Source organism: Choloepus didactylus, chromosome 5 (genome assembly GCF_015220235.1).
Source record: "Choloepus didactylus isolate mChoDid1 chromosome 5, mChoDid1.pri, whole genome shotgun sequence".
Lineage (NCBI taxonomy): Eukaryota > Metazoa > Chordata > Mammalia > Pilosa > Megalonychidae > Choloepus > Choloepus didactylus.
Genome location: NC_051311.1, coordinates 127,143,747 through 127,162,891, shown reverse-complemented (window position 1 = coordinate 127,162,891; position 19,145 = coordinate 127,143,747). Strand labels below are relative to the sequence as shown.

Genomic DNA, 19,145 nt, shown 5'->3' with positions numbered 1-19,145 from the left:
TTTATTTTTTTAATCATCATTTTATTGAGATATATTCACATACCACGCAGTCATACAAAACAAATTGTACTTTCGATTGTTTACAGTACCATTACATAGTTGTACATTCATCACCTAAATCAATCCCTGACACCTTCATTAGCACACACACAAAAATAACAAGAATAATAATTAGAGTGAAAAAGAGCAATTGAAGTAAAAAAGAACACTGGGTACCTTTGTCTGTTTGTTTCCTTCCCCTACTTTTCTACACATCCATCCATAAACTAGACAAAGTGGAGTTTGGTCCTTATGGCTTTCCCAATCCCATTGTCACCCCTCATAAGCTACATTTTTATACAACTGTCTTCGAGATTCATGGGTTCTGGGTTGTAGTTTGATAGTTTCAGGTATCCACCACCAGCTACCCCAATTCTTTAGAACCTAAAAAGGGTTGTCTAAAGTGTGCGTAAGAGTGCCCACCAGAGTGATCTCTCGGCTCGTTTAGGAATCTCTCTGCCACTGAAGCTTATTTCATTTCCTTTCACATCCCCCTTTTGGTCAAGAAGATGTTCTCCGTCCCACGATGCCGGGTCTACATTCCTCCCCGGGAGTCATATTCCACGTTGCCAGGGAGATTCACTCCCCTGGGTGTCTGATCCCACGTAGGGGGGAGGGCAGTGATTTCACCTTTCAAGTTGGCTTAGCCAGAGAGAGAGGACCACATCTGAGCAACAAAGAGGCATTCAGGAGGAGACTCTTAGGCACAAATATAGGGAGGCCTAGCCTCTCCTTTGCAGCAACCGTCTTCCCAAGGGTAAGACTTATGGTAGAGGGCTCAACCCATCAAACCACCAGTCCCCTATGTCTGTGGTCATGTTAGCAACCATGGAGGTGGGGTAGGCGAATACCCCTGCATTCTCCACAGGCTCCTCAAGGGGGCACTACATCTTTTTTTTTTTTTTCCTTGTTTTTTTTAACTTTCCCTTTTTTTTTTTTTTTGTGCATTTCACTGTATGTGAATTTTTTTTAATCTTCATTTTATTGAGATATATTCATATACCACGCAGTCATACAAAACAAATCGTACTTTCGATTGTTCACAGTACCATTACATAGTTGTACATTCATCACCCAAATCAATCCCTGACACCTTCATTAGCACACACACAAGAATAACAAGAATAATAATTAGAGTGAAAAAGAGCAATTGAAGTAAACAAGAACACTGGGTACCTTTGTCTGTTTGTTTCCTTCCCCTATTTTTCTACTCATCCATCCATAAACTAGAAGAAGTGGAGTGTGGTTTTTATGGCTTTCCCAATCCCCTTGTCACCCCTCATAAGCTACATTTTTATACAACTGTCTTTGAGATTCATGGGTTCTGGGTTGTAGTTTGATAGTTTCAGGTATCCACCACCAGCCACCCCAATTCTTTAGAACCTAAAAAGGGTTGTCTAAAGTGTGCGTAAGAGTGCCCACCAGAGTGACCTCTCGGCTCCTTCCGGACTCTCTCTGCCACTGAAGCTTATTTCATTTCCTTTCACATCCCCCTTTTGGTCAAGAAGATGTTCTCCGTCCCACGACGCCAGGTCCACATTCCTCCCCGGGAGTCATATTCCTCGCTGCCAGGGAGATTCACTCCCCCGGGCGTCCGATCCCACGCAGGGGGGAGGGCAGCGATCCCACCCTTCAAGCTGGCCCAGCTAGAGAGACAGGGCCACATCCGAGCAACAAAGAGGCACCCAGGAGGAGGCTCCCAGGCACAACCACAGGGAGGCCCAGCCTCTCCTTTGCAGCAACCGTCTTCCCAAGGGTAAAACCTGTGGTAGAGGGCCCAACCCATCAAACCACCAGTCCCCTATGTCTGTGGTCATGTTAGCAACCATGGAGGTGGGGTAGGCGAATACCCCTGCATTCTCCACAGGCTCCTCAAGGGGGCACTACATCTTTTTTTTTTTTCCTTGTTTTTTTGTTTTTGTTTTTTTTTTTTTTTTTAACTTTCCCTTCTTTTTTAAATCAACTGTATGAAAAAAAAGTTAAAAAGAAAACAAACATACAATAAAAGAACATTTCAAAGAGACCATAACAAGGGAGTAAGAAAAAGACAACTAACCTAAGATAACTGCTTAACTTCCAACATGTTCCTACTTTACCCCAAGAAAGTTACCTAATATAGCAACATTTCTGTGTACTTGCTCCTACTATATCCCTCAGAAATTAACAGACCATAGTCATTTCTGGGCATCCCCAGAACGTTAGCTTATCTGTTCTTGGATTATTGTTCCCCCTTCCTTAATTGCTCTCTACTGCTAGTTCCCCTACATTCTACATTATAAACCATTTGTTTTACATTTTTCAAAGTTCACATTAGTGGTAGCATATAATATTTCTCTTTTTGTGCCTGGCTTATTTCGCTCAGCATTATGTCTTCAAGGTTCATCCATGTTGTCATATGTTTCACCAGCTCGTTCCTTCTTACTGCCGCGTAGTATTCCATCGTGTGTATATACCACATTTTATTTATCCACTCATCTGTTGAAGGACATTTGGGTTGTTTCCATCTCTTGGCAATTGTGAATAATGCTGCTATGAACATTGGCGTGCAGATATCTGTTCGTGTCACTGCTTTCCGATCTTCCGGGTATATACCGAGAAGTGCAATCGCTGGATCGAATGGTAGCTCTATATCTAGTTTTCTAAGGAACTGCCAGACTGACTTCCAGAGTGGCTGAACCATTATACAGTCCCACCAACAATGAATAAGAGTTCCAATTTCTCCACATCCCCTCCAGCATTTGTAGTTTCCTGTTTGTTTAATGGCAGCCATTCTAACCGGTGTTAGATGGTATCTCATTGTGGTCTTAATTTGCATCTCTCTAATAGCTAGTGAAGCTGAACATTTTTTCATGTGTTTCTTGGCCATTTGTATTTCCTCTTCAGAGAACTGTCTTTTCATATCTTTTGCCCATTTTATAATTGGGCTGTCTGTACTATTGTCATTGAGTTGTAGGATTTCTTTGTATATGCAAGATATCAGTCTTTTGTCAGATACATGGTTTCCAAAAAGTTTTTCCCATTGAGTTGGCTGCCTCTTTACCTTTTTGAGAAATTCCTTTGAGGTGCAGAAACTTCTAAGCTTGAGGAGTTCCCATTTATCTATTTTCTCTTTTGTTGCTTGTGCTTTGGGTGTAAAGTCTAGGAAGTGGCCGCCTAATACAAGGTCTTGAAGATGTTTTCCTACATTATCTTCTAGGAGTTTTATGGTACTTTCTTTTATATTGAGATCTTTGGTCCATTTTGAGTTAATTTTTGTGTAGGGGGTGAGGTAGGGGTCCTCTTTCATTCTTTTGGATATGGATATCCAACTCTCCCAGCCCCATTTGTTGAAAAGACCATTATGGCTCAGTTCAGTGACTTTGGGGGCCTTATCAAAGATCAGTCGGCCATAGATCTGAGGGTCTATCTCTGAATTCTCAATTCGATTCCATTGATCTATATGTCTATCTTTGTGCCAGTACCATGCTGTTTTGGCAACTGTGGCTTTATAATAAGCTTCAAAGTCAGGGAGGTTAAGTCCTCCCACTTCATTTTTCTTTTTTAGAGTGTCTTTAGCAATTTGAGGCATCTTCCCTTTCCAAATAAATTTCATAACTAGCTTTTCCAAGTCTGCAAAGTAGGTTGTTGGAATTTTGATTGGGATTGCATTGAATCTGTAGATGAGTTTGGGTAGAATTGACATCTTAATGACATTTAGCCTTCCTATCCATGAACATGGAATATTTTTCCATCTTTTACGGTCCCCTTCTATTTCTTTTAGTAGAGTTATGTAGTTTTCTTTGTATAGGTCTTTTACATCTTTGGTTAAGTTGATTCCTAGGTACTTGATTTTTTTAGTTGCTATTGAAAATGGTATCTTTTTCTTGAGTGTCTCTTCAGTTTGTTCATTTCTAGCATATAGAAACATTACTGACTTATGTGCATTAATCTTGTATCCCGCTACTTTGCTAAATTTGTTTATTAGCTCTAGTAGGTGTATCGTTGATTTCTCAGGGTTTTCTAGATATAAGATCATATCATCTGCAAACAATGACAGTTTTACTTCTTCTTTTCCAATTTGGATGCCTTTTATTTCTTTGTCTTGCCGGATTGCCCTGGCTAGCACTTCCAGCACAATGTTGAATAACAGTGGTGACAGCGGGCATCCTTGTCTTGTTCCTGATCTTAGAGGGAAGGCTTTCAGTCTCTCACCATTGAGTACTATGCTGGCTGTGGGTTTTTCATATATGCTCTTTATCATGTTGAGGAAGTTTCCTTCAATTCCTACCTTTTGAAGTGTTTTTATCAAAAAGGGATGTTGGATTTTGTCAAATGCTTTTTCAGCATCTATTGAGATGATCAATTGATTTTTCCCTTTCGAGTTTTTAATGTGTTGTAATACATTGATTGTTTTTCTTATGTTGAACCATCCTTGCATGCCTGGAATGAACCCCACTTGGTCATGGTGTATGATTTTTTTAATGTGTCTTTGGATTCGATTTGCAAGTATTTTGTTGAGGATTTTTGCATCTATATTCATTAGGGAGATTGGCCGGTAGTTTTCCTTTTTTGTAGCATCTTTGCCTGGTTTTGGTATTAGATTGATGTTAGCTTCATAAAATGAGTTAGGTAGTGTTCCATTTTTTTCAATGTTTTGAAAGAGTTTGAGTAAGATTGGTGTCAGTTCTTTCTGGAAAGTTTGGTAGAATTCCGCTGTGAAGCCATCTGGCCCTGGGCATTTATTTGTGGGAAGATTTTTGATGACTGATTGGATCTCTTTGCTTGTGATGGGTTGGTTGGGGTCTTCTATTTCTTCTCTGGTCAGTCTAGGTTGTTCATATGTTTCCAGGAAATTGTCCATTTCTTCTACATTATGCAGTTTGTTGCCATACAGTTGTTCATAATATCCTCTTATAATTTTTTTAATTTCTTCAGGATCTGCAGTTATGTCACCTTTTTCATTCATTATTTTGTTTATATGGGTCTTCTGTCTTTTTGATTTTGTCAGTCTAGCTAGGGGCTTGTCAATCTTGTTGATCTTCTCAAAGAACCAACTTTTGGTGATATTTATCCTCTCTTGTTTTTTTGTTCTCTATGTCATTTATTTCTGCTTTAATCCTTGTTATTTCTTTTCTTCTACTTGGTTTAGGATTGGTTTGCTGTTCATTTTCTAGCTTCTTCAGTTGATCCATTAGTTCTTTGATTTTGGCTCTTTCTTCCTTTTTAATATATGCGTTTAGTGCTATAAATTTCCCCCTTAGCACTGCTTTTGCTGCATCCCATAGGTTTTGGTATGTTGTGTTCTCATTTTCATTCGTCTCTATATATTTAGCAATTTCTCTTGCTATTTCTTCTTTAAACCACTGATTGTTTAGGAGTGTGTTGTTTAACCTCCAGGTATTTGTGAATTTTCTAAGTCTCTGATGGTTATTGACTTCTAATTGTATTCCATTGTGGTCAGAGAATGTGCTTTGAATAATTTCAATCTTTTTAAATTTATTGAGGCTTGTTTTATGTCCCAGCATATGATCTATTCTGGAGAAAGTTCCGTGAGCACTAGAAAAGTATGTGTATCCTGGTGATTTGGGATGTAATGTCCTGTAGATGTCTGTTAAATCTAATTCATTTATCAGATTGTTTAGGTTTTCAATTTCCTTATTGGTCTTCTGTCTGGTTGATCTATCTATAGGAGAGAGTGATGTGTTGAAGTCTCCCACAATTATTGTGGAAACATCAATTGCTTCCTTTAGTTTTTCCAGTGTTTCTCTCATGTATTTTGTGGCACCTTGATTGGGTGCATAGACATTTACGATTGTTATTTCTTCTTGCTGAATTGCCCCTTTTATTAGTATGTAGTGGCCTTCTTTGTCTCTCAAAACATCCCTGCATTTGAAGTCTATTTTATCTGAGATTAATATTGCTACACCTGCTTTCTTTTGGCTGTGGCTAGCATGAAATATTTTTTTCCATCCTTTCACTTTCAGTTTCTTTGTGTCCCTGTGTCTAAGATGAGTCTCTTGTATGCAACATATTGATGGTTCATTTTTTTTGATCCATTCTGCGAATCTATATCTTTTAATTGGGGAGTTTAATCCATTTACATTCCACGTTAAAACCGTGAAGGCATTTCTAGAATCGGCCATCTTATCCTTTGGTTTATGTTTGCCATATTTTTCCCTGTCTCTATTAATATCCTTTATTGTACCCATACCGAATCTCTTTAGTACTGAACCTTTCTCCAAGTCTCTCTGTCCTGTCTTTGTTTCTCTGTCTGTAGGGCTCCCTTTAGTATCTCCAGTAGGGCAGGTCTCTTGTTAGCAAATTCTCTCAGCATTTGTTTGTCTGTGAAAAATTTAAGCTCTCCCTCAAATTTGAAGGAGAGCTTTGCTGGATAAAGTATTCTTGGCTGGAAATTTTTCTCACTCAGAATTTTAAATATATCGTGCTGAGTAGTCACTACTTAGTCTTATGCTGTTTCCTTTGTATGTGGTGAATTGCTTTTCTCTTGCTGCTTTCAGAACTTGCTCCTTCTCTTCTGTGTTTGATAGTGTGATCAGTATATGTCTCGGAGTGGGTTTATTTGGATTTATTCTATTTGGGGTTCGCTGAGCATTTATGATTTGTGTATTTATGTTGTTTTGAAGATTTGGGAAGTTTTCCCCAACAATTTCTTTCAATACTCTTCCTAGACCTTTACCCTTTTCTTCCCCTTCTGGGACACCAATGAGTCTTATATTCGGACGTTTCATATTATCTATCATATCCCTGAGGTCCATTTCGATTTTTTCAATTTTTTTCCCCATTCTTTCTTTTATGCTTTCATTTTCCATTCTGTCATCTTCCAGGTCACTGATTCGTTGTTCAACTTCCTCTAGTCTTGTACTATGATTGTCCAGAATCTTTTTAATTTGGTTAACAGTTTCTTTAATTTCCATAAGATCATCCATTTTTTTATTTAGTCTTGCAATGTCTTCTTTATGCTCTTCTAGAGTCTTCTTGATTTCCTTCATATCCTGTACTATGGTCTCATTGTTCATCTTTAGTTCTTTGAGTAGCTGCTCTAGGTGCTGTTTCTCTTCTGGTCTTTTGATTTGGATGCTTGGGCTTGGGTTATCCATATCGTCTGATTTTTTCATATGCTTTATAATTTTCTGATGTTTTTGGCCTCGTGGCATTTGCTGAACTTGATAGGGTTCTTTTAGGGTTTGTAGACCTATTGAAGTCCTTATCTCTAATTTATCAGATCTACAGCTTCGTGGAGTACTTTCTGTAACTAACCAGCAGGTGGCGTCCACGAGCCACCTGTTCTCCACAAGCCAGTTCTCCCCTGCTTAGCCTTTTTGGTGAGTGGGGGAGTGAGTCTTGTGGGGCCCAATTGGTGTACCAAGCTTGCGTGTGTAGTTGGTGTTGCCTGCCCTGTATGTGGGGCGTGTTTCTGGGCAGTCGGGGAGGGGGGGTGGCCCTAACAATCAAATCTCCCTGATGATCCTAGAGTTTTAAAGCTGCTGCAATAGTCTAATCCTTCAGTTCAGTCCTGTCACAGTTTGTCTCTGCCACTGACCCACAAGTCTTTGGTATTGGCGTATGGCTCCTGAGACTTGCAAGTGGGCCCCTCTTCCAGGCTGTGCACCCCAGGTCCTCTGTTGAGGGATGACTGTGCTATGTCACAGGTGAGTGCCGTCCCCCCAGGGCAGTTCTGGGCTTCTGAGCTGTGTAGGGAGGCTCCCAGTCTGCTGAAATGATGGCTGAATGGGGCTTTGTTAATTCACACTGCTCCACCTTCCCAGCTCTGGGACAATCAGCTGAGGTTGCAGGGAAGGCTAATGTCCACGCCCAGTTTTGTGGTGTGTGCCTGTTATTTGAAGCACTTCCGTCACACTGGGTTGTCTGGGGCAGCTCTGGGCTATGGGGCTGGCGATGGGCAGGAGTGTTTCCTGTCCACCAGGATGGTGGCTGTGAGCAGACACCCCCCTTTTCTTGGGAAGTTGTGGTGTTTAGTGAATTTTCTCAGCCACTGGATTATTGCCTTTTGTCTCAGAGCTCTCTTAGTTCTGCTCTTAACTTGACGTGCCCAAATTTCAATTCTTTGAAGCTTTCTGTATTGGGCTTCTTAGAGTAATTGTTTTAGAAAAAGAAAAAAGGAATAAAAAAAAATAAATAAAAGGGCCTCCCTCAGAGATCTAATGGGTTATTGAAATGCTAATAGACAAAGCAACCAGGGCCATTAAGGAAAGGTCCACAGGGCAGAGAGATCAGCTTTTCTTCGGGATTTGCATATGCGCCTCAAGGCCTGAGCTCCGCCCTTCCCCTTTCTGTGTTCACCAGAACTCCAAAAATCCTCTGCTTTTATTGGAGTTTTTCACGTTATTTTTTTTTTTCTATGCCTGTCTCCTCTCTGCTGGGCTGGCAGCTCTCAGATTCTCTGGTGTCTGGTCTCAGTCTATCTATGGTTGGAGTATGAATCAGTAGAATGAGTTTCTCAGAAGGGCTACCACTGCAGTTCTCCCTTCTCCTTCCCGGAGCTGACAGCCCCTCCTCCCACGGGACTGAGCCTGGCAGGGAGGGGCGCGGGTCCCCTGGCCGCAAAAACTTACAGATTTCGCTGATCTCAGCAGTTCGACATTTTCATGAGTGTTGTATGAAGTATGCCCAAAGTCAGATTGCTCTGTGGTGTTCAGTCCACGCAGTTCCTGGCTTTTTACCTACTTTCCTGGAGGAGTAACTAAAACTTACAGCTCACCAGTCTGCCATCTTGCCCCGCCCTGTCAGGTGGTTTTAGAGTAAAACGTTGACTGAAGAATTTTCCTTGGTTTTTATAATAATTATATCGTGTGTGTGATGAAATGGGACTGCTGATTGAATGGACTGTGGCTTCTCTGGAGTTTCATAACTTTCTAAAGCCATGTGAAAGATGTTATCTTTTTCCTCTCTTAAAAAAAAGGTTATGCCATTAAGATGTGAAAAAGAGCTTTGTGTTCAAAACACAACATCCTGAAATAGAGAGAAACCCAACACTGAGCTCCTCCAGAATTCTCTATCTTGCCCAACAGTTAGATAAAATTCCTTTATTGCATGAGTATAAAATATTTCCTAAATGTGTGTGTTGATAGACTTGTATACCTTTGCTTATCTCCAGAGAATATTAATAAGATTACAGTTTCTTAAATTTAATGAGCTTTCTATTTTGGTTGGCACAAATAGACTAATTAGCATTTACATAAATGTAAAATGAGAACCAAAGAACTTTCAGAAAGAAAGTAGGAAAAAACAAAAAACAAAATGTAGAATGGGTTAGTGTGCTGGCTATTTAAGGAAACTCCAGTACTTGCAAAGGAGGGGGGCAGGAAACATTAGCCATGATTTAATTAATGGCCTTGATTTCTAGGATCAAAATAAGAAACAAAGGCATAAGCGTGTTATCGAATATCAAGAAAAAAAATTCCAAGAACTCTAGTATTTTTAAATAAAATATGAAGAATTTTATATTTTGATATGTAAATGTGGAAAATGTTCCAATAATATTACTAAACAAGGTGAATACCTGGATGAATTAAACTGGTTTACTAACTTTGGTTTGAAAAAAAACTATATGTCTTTGCCCTAAAGTGAAAAGTAATATTGCTCAAAAACTTTCTAATTTACACAAGACTTGGGTATGTTTTCTTATGGAAAGTCCAATTTGAGCATCATAAATTTCCTACAATTATTTTACAGATCAAGTAAGTTATCTGTGCCTCCACAAAACATTTAAGATTATGAAAACATAAAAACTATTAAATTAGTGGTTCTCAGCTAGGTGTGATTTTGCCCTTCAGGGAACACTTGGCAATGTCATGATTGGGGAGGTTGCTTCTGGCTTCTGATGGGTATGCTAAACACACTGCAATGCACAGAACAGTCCTCCACAACAAAGAACCACAGAACAGCCCTCCACAACAAAGAACCATCTGGTCCAAAATGTCCGTAGTGTCAAGGTTGTGAAATTAAAATTTCGTGGCTTCATATAAAGGGACTCAGTCCTATAACATTAAAGATTATATGATCTTATGTAGATAGTTATTCCATTTACAGTGCTGATGTAAAAGAAAAAAAGTCACATTGCTTTTGAGATTCATTTATGTTGCATGTATCAATAGCTTATTTCTTTTTATTGCTGGGTAATTTTCCATTGTATGGATATACCAAAATTGGTTTTATCCATTTACCAATTGGAGGACATTTGAATTATTTCAAAGTTTAAATGATTATAAATAAAGCTGCTATAAATATTCATATACAAGTCTACATGTGGTTATAGAATATGTTTTCATTCTCTTGGATAAATTCCTAGAAGTAGGATTGCTGAGTAATATAAGCATATGATTTTATCAAGTGTTTCATTTTGCATTTCTGTCAGTTGCTCTGCATCCTCTCCAGCACTTTAATTAGAGGCATACCTCGGACATATTGCAGGTATAGTTCCAGACCAAAAAAACTAATATCACAATTAAGCAAATCACGTGAATTTTTTGGTTTCCCAGTGCATATAAATGTTGTATTTACACTATACTGTAGCCTGAGTGTGCAATAGCATTATGTCTAAAAAAAACAATGTTGATACCTTAATTAAAACATACTTGATTGCTAAAAATGCTAACCATCACCTGAACCTTCAGCAAGTCGTAATCATTTTGCTGCTGGAGGGCCTTACTTCAATGTTAATGGCTGCTGACTGATCAGGGTGGTGGTTGTGGTGGTTGGTGAAGGTTGAGGTGGCTGTGGTGTTTTTTAAAATAAGACAGCAATGAAGTTTGCCACATCAGTTGACTCTTCCTCTCACAAAACATTTCTCGGTAGCACGTGATGCTGATTAATAGCGTTTTACCCACAGCTGAACTTCTTTCAGAATTGGAGCCTGTCCGTTTGAATCCTGCAACGGCTTTATCAACTAAGTTGATGTAATATTCTAAATCTTTAGTTGTCATTTCCACAATGGTCACAGCATCTTCAGCAGGAGTAGATTCCATCTCAAGAAACCACTTTCTTTGCTCATCCATAAGAAGCAACCCCTCATGCATTCGAGTTTTATCATGGGATTGCAATAGTTCAGTCACATCTTCAGGCTTCACTTCTGATTCCAGTTCTTTTGCTATTTTCACCACATCTGCAGTTACTTCCTTCACTGAAGTCCTGAACCCTTCAAAGTCTTCCATTGAGGGTTGGAATCACCTTCTTCCAAACTCCTATTAATGTTCATATTTTGACTTCCTCCCAAATGTGCTTAACAGCATCTAGAATGGTGAATCCTTGCCAGAAGATTTCCAATTGACTGCCCAGATCCATCAGAGGAATCACCACTGATGACAGCTATAGCCTTACAAAATGTATTCTTAAATAATGGAACTTGAAGGTCAAAATGACTCCTTGATCTATGGGCTGCAGAATGGATGTTGTGGTAGCAGGCATGAAAACAACATTAATCTCATGGTACCTCTCCATCAGGGCTCTTGGATGACCAGGTACATTGCCAATGACCAGTTATATGTTGAAAGGAATCTTTTATTCTGAGCAGGAGGCCTCAACAGTGGGCTTAAAATATTTAATAAGCCATATTGTAAACAGATGTGCTGTGTTCCAGGCTTTGTTGTTCCATTTATAGAGCCTCAGACAGAGTAGATTTAGCATAATTCTTAAGGGCCCTAGGATTTTCAGAATGGTAAATGAGCACTGGCTTTACCTTGAAGTCACCAGCTTCATTAACCCCTAGCGAGAGTCAGCCTGTCCTTTGAAGCTTTAAAGCCAGGCATTACTTCTCTCTAGCTTTGAAATCCTAGATGGCATCTTCTTCCAGTAGAAGACTGTTTTGTCTACAATGAAAATTTGTTGTTTAGTGTAACCCCTTCATCAATTACCTTAGCTAGATCTTCTGGATAACTTGCTCCAGCTTCTACATCAGCACTTGCTATGTCCCCATGAACTTTCATGTTATAGAGACAGCTTTCTTTAAACCTCATGAACCAACTCCTGCTAGCTTTAAGCTTTTCTTCTGCAGCTTTCTCACCCATCTTACTCAGCCTTCATAGAATTAAAGAAAGTTAAGACCTTGCTTTGGTTTAGGGGAAAGTTGTGACTGGTTTGATCTTCTATCCAGACCACTAAAACTTACTCCATATCAGCAATGAGGCTGTTTCACTTTTGTATCACTCGTGTTCACTGGAGTAATGCTTTTAAGTTCCTTCAAGAACTTTTCCAATGTGTTCACAACTTGGCTAACTGGCACCAGAGGCTTAACTTTTGGTCTCTTTTGGCTTTTGATGTGTCGTCTTCACTAGGCTTAGTCATTTCTAGCTTTTGATTTAAAGCGAGAGATGTGTGACTCTTCATTTCATTTGAACACTTAAGAGGCTATTTTAATGTGTTTAATTGGCCTAATTTCAGTATTGTTTTGTCTCAGGTAATAGGGAGACCTGAGGAGAAGAAGAGTATGAGGCTTTAGTTCAACCTAGATAAACAGTTTTTCTGCACATATTAAGCAAGTGCTCCCCCTTCTTTAGCCTCATTCTATATCCTGGTAACCTATATTCTGTATTTTATGTTTATAGTTTACATATTACAAATAGTTCATCAGTGAGATCAAACAATATTTGTCCTTTTGTGTCTGACTTATTTCACTTAATATAATGTCTTTAAGGTTCATCCATTTTGTTGTGTGCTTCAGGACTTTATCCCTTCTTAATGCTGAATACTATTGCATTGAATGTATATACCACATTTTATTTCTCCATTCATCTGTTGATGGATACTTGGGTTGCTTCCATCTTTTGTCAATTATGAATAATGCCACTATGAACATTGGTGTGCAAATATCTGTTCATGTACCTGCTTTCAGATCTTTGGTATATACCACGTAGTGGGATTGCCGGGTCATAAGGCAGCTCTATACTTAGCTTCCTGAGGAACTGCCAAACTGTCTTCCACACTGGCTGTACCATTTTACATTCCCACCAGCAGTGAATAAGTGTTCCGGTTTTTCCACATCATCTCCAACACTTGTAGTTCCCTGTTTAATAGCTGCCTTTCTAGTAGGTGTGAGATGATAGTTCATTGTGGTTTTGATTTGCATTTCCCTAGGAACTGGTGAAGCTGAGCATCTTTTCATCTGCTTTTTAGCCATCTGTATTTCCTCTATTTGTGTCTTTTGCCCATTTTTTAATTGGATTGTTTCTCTTTTTATTGTTGAGTTGTAGAATTTCTTTATGTATTCTGGATATGAAACCCTTATCAGATATGTAGTTTCCAAATATTTTCTCCCATTGAGTTGATTGCCTTTTTACTGTTTTGACAAAGTCCTTTGATGCACTGAAGTATTTGGTTTTGAGGATTTCCCCTTCATCTATTTTTTCCTTTTGTTCCTTGCACTTTGGATGTATAGTCTAAGAAACTTCTGCCTACCACTAGATCTTGAAGATGTTTTCCTACATTTTCTTTGAGGAATATTATGGTACTGGTTCTTATATTCAGATCTTTGATCAATTTTGAGTTAATTTTGAATAAGGTGTGAGATAGGGGTCCTCTTTCATTTTTTTGGTTATGACTATCCAGTTCTCCCAGCACCAATTATTGAAGAGATTGTTCTGTACCAGTTGAGTGGACTGGGGTGCCTTGTCAAAAATCACTTGACCATAGATCTTAGGGTGTATTTCTGAATTCTCAATTCAATTCCATTGATCCATGTATCTGTCTTTATGCCAGTACCATGCTCTTTTGACCACTGTGGTTTTATAATATGCTTTAAATTTAGGAAGTGTGATAACCTCCCACTTTGTTCTTATTTTTCAAGATGATTTTGGCTATTCAAGGCCATTACCCTTCCAAATAAAACTGATCATTAGCTTTTCCATTTTTGCAAAGTAGTGTGTTGGAATTTTGATTGTAATGCACTCAATCTGTAGATCAGTTTAGGTAGAATTGACTTCTTAATGACATTTAACCCTCCAATCCACAAAGAACAGAATGTCTTTCCATTTATTCAGGTCTTCTTTGATTTCTTCTAGCAATGTTTTGTAGTTTTCTGTGTACAAATCCTTTACATCCTTGGTTAAGTTTATTCATAGATATTTGATTCTTTTAGGTCCTATTTTAAAAGGACTTTTTCCTAGATTATCTCCTCTGATAGCCCATTACTAGTTTATAGAAATACCATTGATTTTTATGTGTTGATCTTGTATCCTGCCACTTTGTTGAACTCATTTATTAGCTCAAGTAGCTTTGCTGTCATTTTTTTCTGGATTTGCTAAATATAGGATCATGTCTTCTACAAATAGTGACAAATTCCAATTTGGATGCCTTTTATTTCTTTTTCTTGTCTAATTGCTCTAGCTAGAGCTTCTAGCACAATGTTGAATAACAGTGGTGACAGTGGTCATCCTTGACTTGTTACAATTTTAGAGGGAAAGCTTTCAATTACTCACCATTGAGTATGATGTTAGCTGTGGATTTTTCATATATGCCATTTATCATGTTGAGGAAGTTTCCTTCGATTCCTACCTTTTGAAGTGTTTATCATTAAAGGATGCTGAATTTTTCACATGCCTTTTCTGCATTAACCAAGATGATCTTGTGTTTTTTCCCTTTTTGTTTGTTAATATGGTGTATTACATTAATTGATTTTTTTGTGTTGAAACACTCTTGCATATCTGAAATAAAACCCACTTGGTCATGGTGTATAATTCTTTTAATATGCTGTAGAATTCTACTTGCAAGTATTTTGATGAGGAATTTTGCATCTATACTCATTAGAGAAATTGGTCTGAAGGTTTTTTATTCTTGTATCTTTATCTGTCTTTGCTATTAGGGTGACGTTGGCTTAATAGAATGAGGTAGGTAGTGTTCCCTCTTCAATTTTCTGGAAGAGTTTGAGTAGGAATGGTATTAATTCTTTTTGGAATGCTTGGTAAAATTTTGCCCGTGAAGCTGTCTGGTCCTGGGCTTTTCTTTGATGGTAGGTTTTTGATGACTGATTCAATCTCTTTAATTGTGATTGGTTTGTTGAGGTCTTTTATTTCTTCTCAAATCACTGGAGGTTGTTCATGTGTTTCTAGGAAGTTGTCCATTTCATCTAAGTTGTCTGGTTTGTTGGCATACAGTTGTTCATAATGACAACTTATAATCTTTTTTTTATTTTTTATTAAGATTTATTCACACAGCATACAATCATCCAAAGTGTAACAATCAATTGTTCACATTACCATCATATAGTTGTTCATTCATCACCCTGATCTATTTTTTGAACATTTTTCTTGTACCAGAAAAAGTGAAAATAAAAGTCAAAAAACAAAAAATAAAAACACCCAAATCTTACCTCCCACCCTATTTTTCCTTTAGTTTTTTGTCCCCATTTTAATACTCATCCATCCTTACACTGGATAAAGGGGAGTGTGATCCACAAGGCTTTCACAATCACATTGTCACCCCTTGTAAGCTACATTGTTATACAATCATCTTCAAACTTCAGGGCTACTGGGTTGTAGTTTGATAGTTTCGGATATTAACTACTAGTTAATCCAATTCATTAAAACCTAAAAAGAGTTGTCTATATTGTGCGTAAGAGTGCCCACCAGAGTGACTTCTCAACTCCATTTGGAATCTCTCAGCCACTGAAACTTTATTTCGCTTCATTTCGCATCCCTGTTTTGATCAACAAGATGTTCTCCATCCCATGATGCTGGGTCCAGATTCCTCCCTTGGAGTCTTATTCCACATTGCCAGGGAAATTTACACCCCTGGGAGTCAGGTCCCACGTAGAGGGGAGGACAGTGAGATCACCTGCCGAGGTGGCTTAGCTAAAGAGAGAGGGCCACATCTGAGCAACAAAGAGGGATTCATGGGGAGACTCTTAGGCACAATTACAAGCTGGCCCAGCCTCTCCTTTGTAGTAACAGGGCTTCTTAAGGGCAAGTCCCATGAGAGAGGGTTCGGCACATCAACCGCCAGTCCTCAATGTTTGTGAGAACATCAGTATATCATCTTTTTTTATTTCTTTGGGGTCAGTGGTAATGCCCCCCTTCATTTCTGATTTTATTTATTTGCAGCTTCTCTCTTTTTGTCTTCTTTAGTCTTGCTAAGGTTTGTCAATTTTGCTGATCTCCTAAAAGAACAAAATTTTGGTTTTATTGATTTTTTTTTATTCTCCATTTCATTAATTTCTGCTCTAGTCTTTATTTCTTTCATTCTGTTTGCTTTGAGATCAATTTGCTGTTATTTCTCCAGTTTCTCCAATTCAGTTAGGTTGTTGCTTTTAGCTCTTTCTTCCTTTTTAATGTAGGCATTTAGAGCTATAAATTTCCTCTCACCACTGTCTTCACTGCATCCCATAAGTTTTCATAGGTTGTATTCTTGTTTTCATTCTTCTCAAGATATTTACTGACTTCTCTTGCAGTTCTTCTTTGACCCACTGATTGTTTAAGAACATGTTGTTTGACCTCCATATATTTGTGTATTTTCTGATTCTCTGTTTGTTATTGACTTCCAGCTTCATTCTATTATGATCAGAGAAAGTGCTTTGTATAATTTTAATCTCTTTTAATTTTTTAAGACCTGTTTTATGCCCCAGCATATGGTACAACCTGGAGAATGTTCCATGAGCACTTGAGAAAAATGTATATCCTTGCTGTCAGAAATGAGCTAGTTCAAATAATTGTTCTTTGTGGTGATAAATCAACAATAATAAAAAAGTTTTCCTGCTGTGCAGACCTGGAACTTCTGCTGACTTATCCCTGAGAATGCTCTTGTGCCTGAGAACAACATGCAGGAATGAGGGCCTTAGATTAAAATATAACAGAATACAAAACCAGAACATTTATATTAAGGAAAAAAGTTAAAATGCAGAAGATATGTCATTCACACACAGCTAGTGCAGGTTGGCATCCTGGAGAATGTGGAACCCAAGGTGTAGTTATGCAAGGGAGCAAATAAATAAAATTATATTGGCCCAGATGGGGTCAGAGTGAGCTTAGGAGCAGTAGGTCTGCAGATGTTCCACCAAACACCCTTTTTGCCTATCACAATCCACTGCTTGGGACAGTCCCCAGCACCGTGTCACAAGAATGGGTTATGAGGAGACAAGACATGGAGAAAACCCTGCCCTATCCCTGAGAGATTTCCCCCCACAAAATGTAGTGGCTCCTGGGTTGGGTCCATCAATGTGCTCACATACTTAATCTTTTCACTCTGGCATGAGAAATTTTTGTAAATCCTTTCAAAGGATAATTTCCCTATCTAGACCACTGTAAAACAAAAAACAAACAAACAAAAAAAACTGGAGAATCTAGGGGTATTTCATGCAGGCTCTAGCGGTATATTTCCTGAAAGCCCTTGCTTGTATTTGGTTGGAGTTCCTTTGCCTCACCCCTTACGCCCACGAAGAGGAAAGAAGGGGTGATGCCATGGACCTGAGCCTGAGATATACGGCAGTGCCAGCTGCCCCCCTACCCAACCTATCCCACTTTCTCTACTCTGCTGATTGATGATTGCTCCTTGGAACTTCCTGATCCCAAAGGGTTGCCCCCCACACACTGTGGCTCAATTCTGGGCCCCTGGGAGCAGAGCAGGACTGTAGATCTCTTCTTCTTCCCAAAAGTGGGAGGGCTTTGCTTGTGATCTGGGGCCTGCTGAGCTTTCAGTGGACATGAGGCCACCATATGGCTGATGGTCTGGAGAAGTGGCACTTCTTGGGCTGGGGTGGCAGCTTGCATTCCTTGGTGTGGTGGTCTAGACCTACACAGTTATAGCACCTGTCTCCTTTTGATCTGCATTTCTGCATGTTCTTCTTTGGCTGCCTCTCACTCCTAATACAGAATATCCCATCAGGTCCAGTGACATGGATAGCTTCCAGGCCCTTGGCAGACTTCTTCCAGGTGAACTCCACTGCCTCACCTTCTCTCAGGCTTTGGAAGCCCTCCATGTACAGCTTATTCCGATGAACAAAGATGTCCCCTGAGGGGGTGGGGGAGAGGTGAGTGTGACCCAGGCATGGGTGGTCAAGGACAGAAAGCTAAACTCCATGCACAGGTTGAGCCACATACAGATGCCAGCACCGGGCAGCAGCTGTGGCTCCTCTGCCTCCAGGACCGTGTTCTTTGGCACCTCTTTACCGCCTTGGTGCAGCCACCTGCAAACTGCTGTTTGGACATTTAGCTCATGGACATCACCTGAGCCCGCAGCCCCAGGCTCCTGGTTGGGCAGCTACTGGCCCCAGAGAAGTCCGTAGGCAAACGGGCTGTTCAGAGAAGATGCAGCTACATCTTTCCAGACACAATCGTAAAGAATTCTTAATTTACATTTTTATTTTGGTTTTTATTTTTCAGATCTATTTTTCACCTGTCTCTCTCTCTCTTTTTATCCTTTAAATTAACCTTACCATTACTCTTCAATTCTCTCCCCTCCAACAGAACTCACTTCTGTCTTTTCTTTTCAGCCAACAGAAGTCACTTAGTAGTTCTCATAGTGTCACTCTCTTATTAATGAAATCTCTGTTTCTGTTTATCTGTGAATATTTTAAACTCCCCCGTTTTTTTAAACAACTGACCTTTTGTTAAATTCAGTTTTATTGAGATATAGTCACATACTATACAGTCATCCACAGTGTACAATCAACTGTTCACAGTGCCATCATAGAGTTGTGCATTCATCACCATAATCAATTTTTGAACATTTTCCTTACTCCAAAAAATAAAAATAAAAATAAGACTAAAATTAAAAGTAAAAAAGAACACCCAAAGCATTCCATCCCCTCCATACCACCCTACTTTTCATTTAATTTTTGTCCCCATTTTTCTACTCATCTGTCCATACACTGGATAAAGGGAGTGTGATCCACAAGGTTTCACAATTACACAGTCACACCATGTAAGCTACACTGTTATACAATCATCTTCAAGAATCAAGGCTACTGGGTTGCAGTTTGACAGTTTCAGATATTTCCCTCTAGCTATTCCAATACACTAAAAACTAAAAAGGAATATCCACAGAATACTTAAGAATGCCCTCCAGAGTGACCGCTTGACTCTGTTTGAAATCTCTCAGTCACTGAAACTTTATTTCAATTTCTCTTCCCCTTTTTGGTCAAGAAGATTTTCTCAATCCCATGA

At 39.1% G+C, this 19,145-nt stretch overlaps 2 pseudogenes; both read right to left on the bottom strand.

Annotated features, from left to right (window-relative positions):
• Positions 1-10,650: 10,650 nt before the first annotated feature.
• LOC119535433 lies at positions 10,651-14,717 on the bottom strand (annotated as a pseudogene).
• A 2,860-nt stretch (positions 14,718-17,577) lies between these two features.
• Positions 17,578-18,197, bottom strand: LOC119535147 (annotated as a pseudogene).
• Between the last annotated feature and the right edge of the window lie 948 nt (positions 18,198-19,145).